Raw genomic sequence first — 16,164 nt, forward strand, 5'->3', positions numbered from 1 at the left:
TCCTGATTCCTCCCTTTCTGTCCCCCTCATCTAACCCATCATCAAGTCTCATCAGCTCTGCCTCTAAAACATAACCTAATTCTACCCTCTCCCACCTCTCTAGAGCAAGTCATCATTACCTCTCACATGGAGAGCTGTCTACTGGCTCTTGCCTCCCTTACAACCTATTCTCCATAGGCATCCATGGGATATACCTGAAACGTGAGTACTGTCATGTCACTCCCCTGCCTAATCCCCTAAAGTGGCTTTCATTGCACCTTGTAAAAACTCAGCCTGGTTACCATGGCTTACCTGGTACCCACTGCATAATTCTCACCCCTCTAATCCCATCCAACACACTCTCCCTCAGTCCTTGAGCCCTCAAGTCTCTTTCCTTCCTCAAGATCTTCATCCCTGCTGTTCCCTTTGACTAGAATGCTTTTCTCCTGTCTTTTTAGGGCTGGCTCCTAAACATCCTTTAGGTCTGTTTAAACTGCAATGGACAGGACTGCCCCGACCACACTTCTAAGCAGGTCCCCGTTATCCTCTATCATTTCACTCTGCTTCCCTCACGGCACTCTTCACTATTTGTAATTAGTGTATGTGTTACTTGTTTGTCATTCCACCCTATAAGGTTCCTAGATACACCAGAGGGTAGGGCTATATCTGCTTTGTTACTGGCTGTCCCTGATGCCTAACGCATTCTATCTACATTGGTTGCATGCAATATAGATCAGTGAGTGCAATACAATAGGTCAACAGTTCTTAACATTATTTATTTATTTATTTATTTATTTATTTATTTATTTATTTATTTATTTATTTTTAGGTCAAGGAAACTTTAAGAGCCTGATGAAAGCTTTGGGCCTTTTCCCCTTGAAAAATCATGCACACATAACACTGCATTCAGTTTCAGATAATCCCTGGGCCTCCAGAAACCCATCCTCTCAGAATTAGATTAATAATTCCAGAACTGAATGGTACTTTTAGCTCTAGAATTCTTATAGTAATACATTTTATTACAGCAACTACTCTGTTACCAATAAAAGTACCAACAAAGAAAACAGCAAAGGTTAACAAGAAGGTACCCAGGAAAGCTAAGTTTTTATGGGATAGTGAGAAGAAGCAGGAACTACCATGAGTATAGGCTATTGCCTTTGAGAAACAGCTGGAGAAAGACACACCCAAATGGAATCCCAGGGTAGCCAAGAACCAGGGGTACCTGAGTGGGTCCCTTGGAGCCAGGTTCCAGACCAGGAGACCCCCTTCATCACAGACAGCCTGATAAGTGGCACAGCTGAGAAGGTGCAGGGAGGGAGAGCCCACCTGCAAGCTCATCAATGTGAATTCCCTGAAGGGCCCTCCAGAGATGTTGGAGCACCCATATTTCGTCTTCTTGGCAGCTGTGACTGATAGGGGGTGGGGGACAGTAGAACAAGTTCATCAAGGGACTCTTCTCAAGTTGAGTTGGGAGAGCTCTAGCAGTATGTCTTCCCTCGTCTGAATTCCTTCAGCACTTCCATGTTCCTGTGTGCTACAGGTACATGTTCCCATTGCTTCTCTCCCAAACAGCAGGGTCCATGCAATCCCCAAAGCAGCTACTGCAGGCTTTGCACACGGAGCTCCCTGAGAAATGCTCATTGAGGCAATGAACGGATCTTGTGCTGATGCCAGGGCATTCACAAGTCCCAGGGGAGTTGCTATAGGGGCTGGAGGCAGGGACTGCATCTGAGGAGCCCCTCCAAGGAGGCAGGAATCCACGTTATAGAGGAAGCTTTAGGATCAGGACAGCTCATCACGTCTAATGTCAGGTGACATGAGACAGCCCAGTCCTCAACCCAACAGGTGCCAGGACACCTGTCAGCATAGCTGCTACAAATCCCTGGGTATGTCACAAAAAAAGCCCAGGGTTCAGCTATCTGAAGGGTAAGAAGGAGGTTGGGTAACCACAGGGGCCTCACCTGCAGGTCACAGCTGTCCCTGGCCTCAGGCAAGCAGGCCAGTAGCCACTAGCAGGTGCCACCCATCACTGCTATAGCCCAGAAGTTGATACCTTGCTCATTCAGCTGTTGGACATTCTGTGAAGCATGTGTTATGGGTCACTGTGGTGGATGACGCTAGTGCTTAAAATTCTGAGACTAGTTTATAGATGGGCTGTGGGCCCAGTAATTATTTATATAGAAAGGCGGTTTCTGTGCAAGGCAGAAACTGTCCTGCATGTAAAGTGCCCTTTGATCCCCCCAAATCTCCCGTCAATGGACATTTTCTTGTTTCAAGAGGTTTTTTTGCTTTGCTCAGTAAAGACATTTTGAAAAAGGTCATCATCAGGATTGTATATTATTTCAACTTGCAATTAATAGTCTAAAAATCAATAGTTTAAAAACTATATTGTTTAATAGATGCATTTAAAGTAAGAGTGGGGATGGCATAGACTAACTTAAGGAGAGTGAAACCCTCTGGGATGGGAAGGAAAAAGGGAAGAAAGAGGAATTGAGGGGAGGGACTGTTAGCTGTTTCCATTTACTTAAAAAAACAAAAATACAAAGATCTGAAGTAAATATAGCAAAATACCAACCTCTCTTAAATCTGGGAGGTGGAGGCTCCATGGACATGTGTAATATTATTTTCTGTACTTTTTTATACCTTTAAAATGTTTATAATCAAAATAAACTTTTTTTTTTTTTGTGAGGAGGACCAGCCCTGAGCTAACATTCAATGCCAATCCTCCTCTTTTTTTTTGCTGAGGATGACTGGCCCTGGGCCAACATCTGTGTCTATCTTCCTCCACTTTATATGGGACGCCGCCACACCATGGCTTAACAAGCGGTGCGTCGGTGCGTGCCGGGATTCCAACCGGTGAACCCTGGGCCGCCGCAGTGGAGCGCGGGCACTTAACCACTTGCACCACCAGGCTGGCTCCAATAAACATTTTTTTTAATAATAAGATATAGAAAGGAAGTAGACTTTAAGGAACTTAGGTATGTATTGGGATTTCTTAAAGTTCTGCGTATGAATATTTTGCCTTGGAGATGAGAAAAGGGAGATAAATGTCACATTTGGATATGTAAGGCATAATAATAATTAGAGCAAACACCTACATATGTGCTTAGTATGTGCCAGGCACGGTTCTAAACACATTACTCATTAGCTCGTTTAGTCGGATGCCAGTACAAACCTCCACCCTGGGATGTGATCAGTTGAAAAAATGGTTTCATTGCTGGAGTTTCCAACTCGGACTCACTAAGCGAAATTAAGTAGGGGAGCATTGAGCCAGAAAAGATTAAGCTCCTGTTTCTTAGTGTATGGGTCTCAAGGAGTAAGTGAGCCAGGGAGATATAAACCTCTACCTCTGATGCAGCATCCTTGTGGGAATTGGACCTGTGGAAAACAGGCTCCACTTCTAGAAAGGACCAGGGACCAGACACTGTAAGGGGACAGACCTGCTGGGAGGGCTGCCATTCCCAGATATTCTCCCTTCCTTTAAAGGTAACCGTTATCCTGATTGCCAACCCCATCAATTACTTTTGCTTGTTGGTGACACTTATATAAATGGAATCATTTGGAGTGCGTTCTTATGTCTTGCTTGTTTTACTCAACATTATATTTGTGAGATTTATTTATGTGATTGCATGTACCAGTAGTTCATTTATTTTCATTGCTGTAGAGTTTTCCATTGTATGACTGCATTATAATTTATCAATCCACAGTACTATTGATGGACGTTTGGGGAGTTTCCATTTGAGGCTACTATGAACAGTGCTGCATGGAATGTTCTTGCGTATGTCATTTGGTGCAAATATATATGCATTTCTGTTGAGCATATCCCTAAGGTATACGTATGTTCAGCTTTCGTAGACATCTCAAATGGTTTTCCAAAGTGGTTGTACAAATTTACACACTCTCTAGCAGGGTGTGAGAGTTCAAGTTGCCCTGTAATATCATCAAAACTTGAATTTGTCTTTTTTTACTGAATACCTAATCTATGCCTCTCTGTGCTCATAGAAGGAGATTTCTAGTGGGACAAGAGCCTCCCACACTGTTTTCCTTTTTCAAAAAGTTTCTTGTTTTTTCTCAAGTATTTTCTATTCTAGGTAAATCTTAGAACGATTTTATTAAGTTCCATAACAATGTTAGTAATTGCTAGATTATATACATTTAAATTTTTGATAGATACTGCTAAATTGCCCAAGAAAAAGCTTGTGCCAATGTATAGTCCTACCAAGAATGAAAAAGAGTAACCATTTCCCCACACCTTCACCAATCCTGGATATTAACAAATTCTAAAATTTTACCAAAAAAGGATATCTTATTAAATTTAAATTAGCATTCTCTTCATTAATAAGGAGGAAGAGTGAGTATCTTTTACATGTTTAGTGGCCATTTCTATTTCTATGATTTGTCAGTTCATATTCTTGGCTAGTTTGTTCACTGTTTATCTTTTTAGATTTCTATTTCTATCTGTAAGAGTTTTTTTTATATTTTCTAGAACTGCATTGTCCAATATGAGTCACGACTAGCTATATTTGTCTATTTAAATTTAAATTAATTTAGTTAAGTAAAATTTATAATTCGGTTCCTCAATCACGCTGGCCACATTTCAAGTGCTCAGAAGCACATGTGGCTAGTGGCTATCCTGTTGGGCAGCACAGAGAGAACATTTCCATCATTGCAGATAGTTCTGTTGGACAGTGTGCGTCTAAATAGTAATCCTTTTTCTGTATTTATGTTGAAATATTTTCTCTCAATTCATCTTTATATTTTGTCTTTCGAATACTTTCTTCTCTGGTACAGAAAGAATACATTTTTATGTGGCCAAATATATTAGTCATTTTTTGTATGGATCTTGCTTAAGAAAACTTTCAGAACTTATGAACATATTTTCCCCTGTTTTCTTCTAATTATTTATGAGATTTGTTAATCTATATAAAATTAATTTTTTATTATAGTGCAAAATAGGAGCCCAAGTCAATTTTTCCAAATCAAACCTATCTTCCTGGTACTATGTATTGAAAGGAGAAGAAAAAATCAGAAAATTTAGTGAACAGTACTAATAACTATCACATACTTTTAATCAAGGTAATGAAAATTTCCTTCTGATTTTAGTTTGCTAAGCAGTTTTAGCAGGAACAGACATTACATTTTGTCAACTGCTTTTTCTGTGCCTCTCAAGAGAATCTTTTTTTTCTCCTTTGATTGGAACAAATCCTACCCTTAGTTGAGGGTAATGTATTATTTTTAATTCACTAATGGATTTGATGTGCTAATATTTTATTTAGAATTTTTGTATATATTCAGAAACAAGACTGGCACTTTTTTGGATACATAGTATTACATCCTATGAATATATTATACTTTATTAAGCCAGCTCCCTATTAATAAACCTTTGCATTTCCCAATATTTTTCTAATACAAACAATGCTACAATGCTTCTGCAACCCTACACATGTGTCATTTTGCAGCTGTTCAAGTATACCTGTAAGATGAATTCCCAGACATGAGGTTGCTAACTCAAGAAGTTAAGTTTGCCAGATATTGCCAAATTGGCCTCCCTCAAGTTTTTACCTATTTATACTCCTACTGGAAATGTGCGAGAGTGGCTGTTTTCCCAACAGTGTCCTTGAACTGCAAACTGCATCTCCTCAGCAAGGCTGCCTGGCTCTGCCTGTGCCCTCTCCCCTGTGTTAGCGGTCCAGAAATTGTCTCCAGGCAGAGAATGGGGCGATTGTAGGACTCCTATCCTTTATTTTCCTTCTCCGAGGGATCACAGGCCTGTGCTGCCGTTGTCCAATGTCTGAAAGCAGTTGTTTAAAATATTTTGGTCAGTTTTCTAGTGGTTTATGGTGAGAGATTAAATCTGTTCTTGCTGTTGCATCATGAACCAGAAGCAAAAGTCCTGCTTCTACTTTTTATTTTCAACCTTTCTGTATATAGCATAGAGTTGGGTCGGGCTTTGTAATTCAATCCGAAAATCTCTTCTACAGGTAAGTTAAGCTACTTTACGTGGATCGACATGACAGATATGTTTGATCTCAGTTCTGTCATTATTTTATATTATGCTTATTTTTTATGTTAAAGTCATTCCTATTCCTCTTGCTTTTCTTAATTTTTGTGTAGGATTCTTCTACAATTTAGGCAGGCTTATGTTTCTGGTGTTTACCTTCATAATTATAACTTCATATAATACTTCTAGTTCTCTGCTTCCTTGGACTATACCAGTTCCCTATGATGAGCAATGATAAAATTAGCATGTTTCCTCTTCGTTCCTTATCTTTTTCCTCTCCTCCTCCACCCAATTTTAGTCAATAATATTATCTTTCTGTGTTTATCTTTGTACAGTTTAATATACTTGCAATTCTTTTACTTGACTTTCAACCTTAAATGGTATCCTTTGATTCCTGTGACTACAAAGGAGACAATCAGCAAACTTATTCTATCTTCCATCCTTGCCTCTCTTCTCTTTTCTACTCTAGAATTGGATCGTTTCTACATCAGCAGACCGTATGACATTTATTTTCTGAATTGAGATGCTAGTCCCCACATTTCTCTTAGCCTTAGAGCTGCAGTTAGATATATTCCATGTTCGATCATTTCTTCATTGCCTGACGTTTGTCCCTAACAATATGCATATGTTGGTCATCTTTTGCTTGTCTTCTATGTCTAACATTTTCTCTTGAATCTTCTGTAAAAACTTTCTTTACTTCCATTTCATCCATTCATCTTTCTCATTTTCACTCTCTTTGTCCCTACTGTATCTTCTCTCTTATGTTCCTTTCATTTTGTCTTAATTCCTATGTTTTTTTTTTTTTCTATTTTCTTCAGTTTCTTTCCTGAGTTCTTCAAGCACATGAATCATTTCCTCCTGTTGTCTTATCACTTCTTCCCTGAGATTTTTAAAAAAATTTCTGCTTTGGGGTTTCACTCTTAGAGGCGATTTCTTCATTAATTTTTCAATTTCATGGCAACATATTGGTCAACATTTTTATCTGCTTCAAGATGATAACATTTTTTCTGATAAGTATTCTTTATTTCTTGATAAGTCTTGCTGACTTTTCCACAACAAAAAATTAATATCTTTGTATTGGTGTTTTGCTAATTCATTTAAAAAATTATTCATCTTTGAATGACTTTGGTTTTTCTGGACTAAGAGTTTTCCGGCAGGTGGTAATAGGAAAAGGAAGGATGGGGTGGGTATTGCCTTCCACACTTCATAGCTCATGGACTATCTCCTTCTCTGCTACCACAGAGACAGACTGCTTCCTGCAAGTATGGCTCAGCTTTGTGGTTCTTTGAGTGGCTCTACTCAAAGAATGCTTCTTTGAATCAGATCTACTTCTTTGAATTAGATCAGGTCCAAGAGTGTTTCTGCTGCCAGTCTTGCTTATTACAGTTCTCGATATTATTACTGAAAATAGAAGATAAAAATTTACACTTCAAGGAGAGCCTCTCACCTGTTGTTATTGACACTTCCAGCTCTGCCCCCTGGATGTCAGGCTATCTTGCCACTCCCTGAGCCTTTTTCTGCATGTTCTTCTTGTAGCTTTTGCTTAATATCAGCTGTTTTGGCATTCCCTGCACATATTTTGGAATCTGAAAATGGAGTAAATTTTTTCCCCTTCTCTTTGCTGCTTTTATAGGATTTCCTGGAGGACCAGGGGTAAGATGTGGATTTACTCGACCATGTTCTTATTTGAAGTCTGACCCTATTCTTTGAAGTCAAAACATCCTGTTGTCAGTGTTCTTATATAGTCCAAAAAATGGATTTTTATCTATATTTTTCAATATTTCAATTACATAATTTTTATCAATTTGATTTTTATGTGATAATATAATAGAAGGAGAAGATAATAGTGCAAGAGTGGAATATATACCAATTAGGGTGGCAGTCTGACTCTCAGAGTTTCCTTCTTTTGGAATTGGCACCAAAACTTAGGAGGAGGCCCTATCCCTGTCCTTCTGAGCACAACTCTTTGGTACAGTAATATACATGATCAGTAGGAAATATCATAATCAATAATTCAGAAATATCATAATCACCAATTCAGAAAATCATCTCTTCCCTCTTTTTTCTACTTTCTTCTAGAAAGAAAATGATAATGCATTATTTTAATTATTGCATGTATATCTTAGGATAACTGCTATTATTATCCTCATTTTACAGATGATGAAATAAAGCTCAAAGAAGCTCAGTTCCAAGGTCACACAGCCAGAAATGTGCAGAGATAGGATTTGAATCCACGACCACTGAACTCTGAAGTCCACATTCATTTTACTATCCTATCCTGTCCTATCCTATCCTATCCTATCCTATCCTATCCTATCCTATCCTATCCCATCCCATCCCATCCTATCCTATCCTGTCTACACTATACACCATACTATGATATATCATACTGTACTATGCAGTTTTCTTACTTTCTGAGGTGAATTTGCATTTCATGAAAATATACATACTATAAAGATCTATAAACTAAATAACCGTTATTGAGTTTAAAGACAGGTACATTAGTTAAGTCATTAGGTTGGTAGTAATGACAAATTTTCTTTTATTTTTAATTTCCAAATGACAATCAAAAATAATTTTTGCATGAGAAACAACTTTTTTTTTTTTGGTGAGGAAGGTTGGCCCTGAGCTAACATCCATGCCAATCTTCCTCTATTTTGTATGTGGGACGCCGCCACAGCATGGCTTGATGAGTGGTGTGTAGGTCTGCACCCGGAATCCGAACCTGTGAGCCCTGGGCCACCGAAGCGGAGTGTGCAAACTTAACCACTATGTCACCAGGCCAGCCCTGGAAATATCTTTTTTCCCCTTGAATTTTAAACTTTCCTATAGGGAATGAATTTAAAGAAGTTAGATTATTCCCTAACTCAAGATCTAGGTGAGGCAAATTTCCTATTCAGTAGGCCCAGGAACTCAACTATATTTCCTCCAGGTCAAGAGGCAGAGAGACCAGATCCCTTTCAGCTCTTGTCTGAAGATAAGCACCGACATGGGCAGGTCACAAGGCAGCAGGATGCCGAGACAAAATCCAGGGTTCCATTCCTGACGCTCTGGCTCATAAGCTGGGGAGCCTTGGGCGAATTACTTACCCTCTTGGGATTTCAATTTTCTCATGTTTCAAAAGAGTGTGTTGGACTAGGTATCTTATGTAAGGTCTCCTTTAGGGCAAAAAACTGATATAATTTTATAGTTTTAAAAATGGGGACTATGTGAGTTATACTGTTATAGTTAAACAAACACAGCTTACAAAAGTATTACAACACTATAATCCAAATAACCTGTTAAAGGAAATGCAATACATTAAAAAAGATCTATATCTCTGGGTGATAGAATTTTCTTCTGTGTGTTTTTCTGCCTTTTTCAATTTCTGTACAATGAATATGTATTATTTTTGTAACCTGAAAAAAAATGAATTTTGTTTTTTTAACACATTGGAAACTGCAAGTGAACCAAAAATGGAATAAAACAACCCAAATTTTAATGTAACCAGGATACCAGACGGAAAGCCCAACATCCCACATATTATGGAACGTTTTAAGATGTCAGGGGGTCAGGATTTCATCTGACAGATGGACTCACCAGCAATCCAGTCCCTCTCAGCAGCATCCGGGGACAATGTTTCCATAATGACTCACAGGGACTGTGCCAGCCAGCCCCAGATCACAGCCTTTTCCATTTCCAGCTCCAGAGTTGTGACGGCCTGACACTGTGGTTCTCATGGAATTCTGAAACAAGCCTGGTTTCATCATAATGACTGTCTATTCAAGGCAGAAATGGGAAGGAGGATATGACTAATGACATTTGGAGGGAGTATGGGAACAAAACCAAAAATTACAGTGACTTTCTGGTTGGGACACACTGGATAGGAACAGAACTGTGTATTCACAAATCCAAGAGTTTATGTCCTGGCCAAAGGACCAGAGGCAAAAATAAACAGCAGACCTGCCCAATTTGTCGGTTTTTAGTGATGAGACTTGAGATTCAGAATGGGAGTTGGGCGAGAAGACATTTGACAGGTAGGCAGGCTCCTTAGCACTGGGGGCAAACTTCCTTGGTCTGAGAACTGTAGAAAGAACACCCATTTTGGGATGACGGACACTCTCAGTGGTCCTGTGAACACTATATTCCCTCCTCTATGGGGTTTGTGGATAGAATTCAGGGATTCTTCAACTTGGATAAAAGAGCAATTGCACATTTATTTTCACTAGCCTCTGACTGAAATTTAGCATTTCCTTTTATAATGCATGTTGGCAAAAAACCCACAGTAATGGTAACAGTATCTTGACATTGTTACCAATAGAGAGTACAGATATATTCAAATGTCATTACAATTGTTGCACATATCTCAGAATATTGTTCATGCTCATTACCACTTGAAAATTACAGAACTTGTTAGACCCACTGCTAAATCCTATTATTTAATACATTAAGAAGTATGTCTATTGTTATAGCATAAAATCACTTAGAAAAATATTCTAATAACTATAGTCACTATTATTGTTTCCTTTGTGGTACTCTATATTTTACTTTGTACATTTGAAAATATTATTCTGAGAAGCTGTCCATAGGTTTTACAAGATGGCCAGAGGGTCCACGGTGTAAAAACAGTTAAAAATGTCTGCAACAAACAATGTGGTACTTTCTTTTTGACCTACATTGAATACGAGGCTAAATTTTTGGCATTTCACTACCTCTGAAGATTTCTGCTTCCAGCCAAGATGAAACAGCAGGGACTGAATTCCCTCTCCGTGAATATAATTTAGAAACTGGACAAAATATATGAAACAACCATTTTCAAGACATTGAAACAAAGGATAGAGACGGGAAGTGAAGGAGATGATCTCTAAAATCCCCAGGCATACTGCAGCAGAGAATCTCCAGGCACCAATGTAGGGAGGGGGAAGCCAGGTGGGGCCTGGCTGTCTCCCCAGGTTGAGGAGCTGGAAGTCTGAGAGGCCAAGGTGGTTAGAGTTTGCAGAGCAGAGTAGCAGGGAAGAAAGAGCTGCAAAGAGAGGGGACTCTGAAGATCTTTCAGGGATCCCCTCAAATCTTCATCCGAGGACAAATCAGCACATACGTGGGAGAAAAACGACACAAGGCTGAGGAAAGAAGCACCTGAAAGGATTAGAGGGAGCAATCTCCGGAGCTCCCACTGGGCAGGGAAGAGTTCATCATTTATTGGACATTGGTTTCACCTCAGTAGTGGGGAAAAGGCCCCAAACTAAACTCAACTCTGGTCCCTCCTATGGAAGCTTAAAAGTAAGCTTCCCTGGGGCCGGCCCCGTGGCCTAGTGGTTAAGTGCACACGCTCCGCTGCTGGCGGCCCGGGTTCGGATCCCGGGTGCGCACCCACGCACCGCTTCTCCGGCCATGCTGAGGCCACGTCCCACATACAGCAACTAGAAGGATGGGCAGCTATGACATACAACTATCTACTGGGGCTTTGGGGGAAAATAAATAAATAAATAAAATTATTAAAAAAAAAAAAAGTAAGCTTCCCTGAAAGAATCAAACTGGTCCTAAGTAACTTAACTGAATTTCAGAATAAAACCCAAGAATATTCATAGGAATAGAAATACAAAAATGCCCAGCACCCAACAAGGTAAAATTCAAAATACTGGTATCCAATAAAAAGTATCTGGCATGCAAAAGAGCAGGAGAATGTGAACCATAATGAGAAAAAAAATAATCAATAGAAACTGGCCCCAAAATGACACGGATGATATAATTCAAGTAAGTCAAGTAAGTAAAGACAGTGATTATAAATGCACTCAAGAGGATAGATAAAGATTAATCATGTGAAATAGATACATGGTAGATTAAAAAATATATGTATTCTGAAGAGAATTGAAGAGATGAAAGCTATGATGTCTGAGATGAAAAATATACTGGATAGAATTGACGCTGCAGAACAAAAATTCAGTCAACTTGAAGACAGCAATAGAAACTATCCAAAATGAAACACTGAGAGAAAAAAAGAATAAAAAACAATGAACAGAGAATCTGTGAACTGTGGAACAACTTCAAGTTGTTCAGTTACACCTAATATATGTGTAATTGGAATTTCTGAAGGAGGAGAGGGCAGAAAAAATATTTGAAGAAGTAATGCCCCCAATTTTTAAGAATTTGATGAAAACTATAAACTCACAATATAAATCCAAAAAACTCAATGACCCCCCAAGCATAAGAAACATGAAGAAAACCAAGGTACATTATTACCAAATTGCTTAGAACCAGTGATAAAGAGAAAATCTTAAAACAGCCAGAGAAAAAAGACACTTTTCCAGAGAAACAAAGGTGAAGATGGCAGCACATTAAACAATGCAAGAGAGAAGATGGTGGAGCAACACACCCAAAGCACACACGCAAATCTAAGGGCCAGACGGCTTCACCCATTATAATACAAACATTTGAGAAAGAAATAATACCAATTTTGCAAACTAATCCAGAAAATTGAAGAGGAGGAAATACTACCCAATTCATCCTATGGGGTAAGAATTACCGTGATACCAAAACCAGACAAAGACGTTACAAGAAAAGAAACTACAGACTCAAATCCCTCATGAACATAGCTGCAAAAATCTTAACAAAATTATAACAAATCAAAGCAATTCCTCTAAAGAGTCTAAACTTCCCCAAATAGTTGGCTCCCTATTCTTTATTAATAACAATAATATCTTCATTTTAGTCCTTGTTTATTGAATATTCTCTATAATGCCAGCCTATAATGGGGGACTACTTTTATACACAATGACTGTAAGCCTCATAAAAACCCTTGAAGGTAGATGTTCTTAATCACATTTTATACATGAGGAAAATGAAACTCAGACAGGGTAAGTCCTCAAGATCACATTACTGCTAAATGGATTTGAATCCAGGTATTCTTTGATACTCCTCTGCTTGCTAAGGAATATAAGACCTTTTCTTTAAGGAATGTTCTAACTGTTATCTCCAGCCTGAATTGTCCCCATTTTTCAGCTCTCATCAAAACATTAGACAACGATTTCTGTTCAAAAACCACTTTCTTTGTGAAACTTTGCCCAAAAGCCATTCCCTCCTACATAACTCCCACCAGAACAAAAGGCCCTTCAGTGGGACTGTCACACTAGTTTTGCCTACCTGGATTTTCTCTAACATTTCCTACCACTTGCATGTTAGCTGTTTGCATGTCATGCTTTTTTACTAGATTAAGAGCAGGACTGAGTCTTGTTTATTTCTAAATCTCCTTAACACCTTACAGAGAGTTTTATACATATTTAGATGCTCAACACGTACATGTGGAATGAACCAGAATGAAAATAATGACCAACCCAAAGTAAATGGCAAAGCCTTTAGAAGAAGCTAGAAAGACTAATTTCTCTTCCTGGCATTAAGATCTAGCTCCATAGTTACAAGTAAAATAAGAAGGACCTGACAGAGTCCAAATTTTGGAAAGTGATGTTGATATAAAAAGATTCTTATCTGAAATTGGACATAAGAGAGGAACACAACTTCTCATGACATATTTATACATGAACTTTTTTTTTTTTTACACTCAGAATTTATTTTTATTTCTTCAAAAGTTGTTTGGTTCTAGAGCCAGATTTCTGAAAATGAAACTAAAGAAGGGGAAAAAAATGCTTCTCAGATAAAAATTGGCATTCACATTTTATTTCAACCACACCAACTAGCTTTTCCAGATGATTTCCTACCCAAATAGGTTGGACAAGGAAGGTTTGAGCCTCACCGTATACTATATATACATATACACACCTGCCTGCCATAGTGTGGTAAGAGGCTTTGATAATTTAAATAAGCACAATATTGTAATTACCTAAAACATGTAAAATAAAGACATTTTTCCTCTGCAGGGTAGCAGTTCCTGTGGTGGTTAAGGAGTGAATGTCACTGTGGCAAAATAATTTTTAATTGGGTGAAAATGTGAGGAACCAGAAACTCCAGGTCTCTTAAGCCCACTATTCTTTCTGCTTTTTGCTTTCCACACTGTGACTGTCTTTTTCTCTCATTGGAAAACTATCAGATACATTGAAATACTTTCAGATAGCAACAGGTAAATGGAAGGTAAGGAAGCTGAACACCCCAATTTCCCATGCATTGAGTAATCAATTGTTATTAATTAAATTAATCTGTACTAAACACGCAGTTGTGCTTCCTACCATGATGGTGTAACAGGTATTGTATTTATCCTTGCACCAAAAAACTGGAAAACCAGACAAATATATATAAAACAATGGTTTTAAACATTGACAACAGGCAGCACGGGACTATGATTCTCAAAAGAAGTGCAACAAATCAGATAAGCCCTACAATTGCCCCAGTTTACAGCCGGGAGGCAGGCTTCGGGTTGCAGTGCAGGCAGGGGGAACCTACACAGAGCCCAGTGGTCTTACTGAGTTAAAGAGTCAGAGGTCAGAGTTTTGGGAGGTCAAGGTAGCTAGAATTTCCAGATCAGAATACCAGAGAGGAGAGAGATACGCAGAGAAGAGGTACTGCAGATATGCAAAGGGATGGCCCTTGAGTCTTTGGCTAAGTCTTCATCTGCACATGTATGGAAAGAACCTTCCCAAAACTGGAGAAAGAATCACTAGAAAGCAGTCATTATACACTGACTGTTTGTGTTCCCCTCAAATTCATATGTTGAAGCTCTAACCATTAGTGTAGCTGTATTTGGAGAAAAGAAGTAATTAAGGTTAAATGAGGTCATAAGGGTGGGCCCCTGACCCAATAGGATTAGTGTACTTATAAGAAGATACACCAGGGTGCTTTCTCTCTCTCTCTCTCTGTCTGTCTCCACACACACACACTGAGAAAAGGCCATATGAAGACATAGTAAGAAGGTGACCATCTGCAAGCCAGAAAGAGAGCTATCACCAGAAACTGAATCCTGTCAGACCTTAATCTGGGATTTCCAGCCTTCAGAACTGTAAGAAATAAATTTCTGTTGTTTAAGCCACCCAGCTATGGTATTTTGTTATGGGAGCACAAGCAGACTAATATAGTAGTAGACTAAACAATTCCTGGAGCTAACACGGTACTGGGACTAATTCAGCCAGCATGGAAAGACCATTTAATATACAAGGTGTTGGGTAATACTGGGGCTAAATTACCTCGAGACTAAAGACTGCTCTGCACTCACCATAACAAACCTTAAATCAAACCTTGAAAAGATCAAACTGATCCCAAGCTGCATGTCAGAACAACAGTTAACACTATTTCAAAACTACAACAAAAATCTAGCACCAAGAAACATAAAATTTGCAATGTCTAGCATTAAAATAAAAATGACTGGTTATGGAAAGAAGTAGGAAAATATGTTCATAACTAGAAGAAAAATCAGTCAATAGAAATAAGCCTTAGAATTGACAAAGGTGATGAAATTATTAGAAAATGACCTTGAAACAGCCATCATAAATATGTTCCATATGTTCAAGAAGATAGAGAAAAACATGATGAAGAGAGAAATAGATTTAAAAAGACCCAAATGGAACTTCTAGAGATTTGTTTAAAATGCAATATCTGAAGTAAAAAGTGGTGTGGAATGGGATTTAGAATAAACTAGATACTGCAGGAAAACAGATCATAAACATGTAGACATAGCAATAGAAACTACCCAAAAGGAAGCACAGAGAGAAGGATTCTGGAATGAAAATGAACAGACCATCAGTGACTTGTGCAACAAAACAAGTAGTCTAATCAACACGTAGTTGGTATCCTAGAAAAACGGGAGTGGTAGAAAAAAACTTAAAAAAATAATGGCCAAACATTTTCCAAATTTGATGAAAACTATAAACCCAAGATAGAGGAAGCACAATATACCCCAAGCAGAGTAAATGTAAAGAGAACCACACCAAGGCACGTCGTTATCAAATTGCAAAAAACCAATGATAAAGAGAAAACTCTTAAAATCAGTTAGAGAAAAAAAGACACTACATACAGAGGACAATGATAAGAATGAATGACAGCAAATTTTTAGTCACAAACTATGCAAGCCATTAGAAAACGGGACAACAGAATTAAACTACTGGATGAAAATACCTGTCAATCTAAAACTGTATACTCAGCAAAAAGATTTTTCAAAACATAAAGGCAAAACATGACAAACAAAAAGTATTAGAATTTATTCCCAGCAGACCTGCATCGCAAGAAAGGTTAAAAGAAGTTCTTCATGAAAAAGGAAAATGATA

Source organism: Diceros bicornis, chromosome 5, assembly GCF_020826845.1.
Source record: "Diceros bicornis minor isolate mBicDic1 chromosome 5, mDicBic1.mat.cur, whole genome shotgun sequence".
Lineage (NCBI taxonomy): Eukaryota > Metazoa > Chordata > Mammalia > Perissodactyla > Rhinocerotidae > Diceros > Diceros bicornis.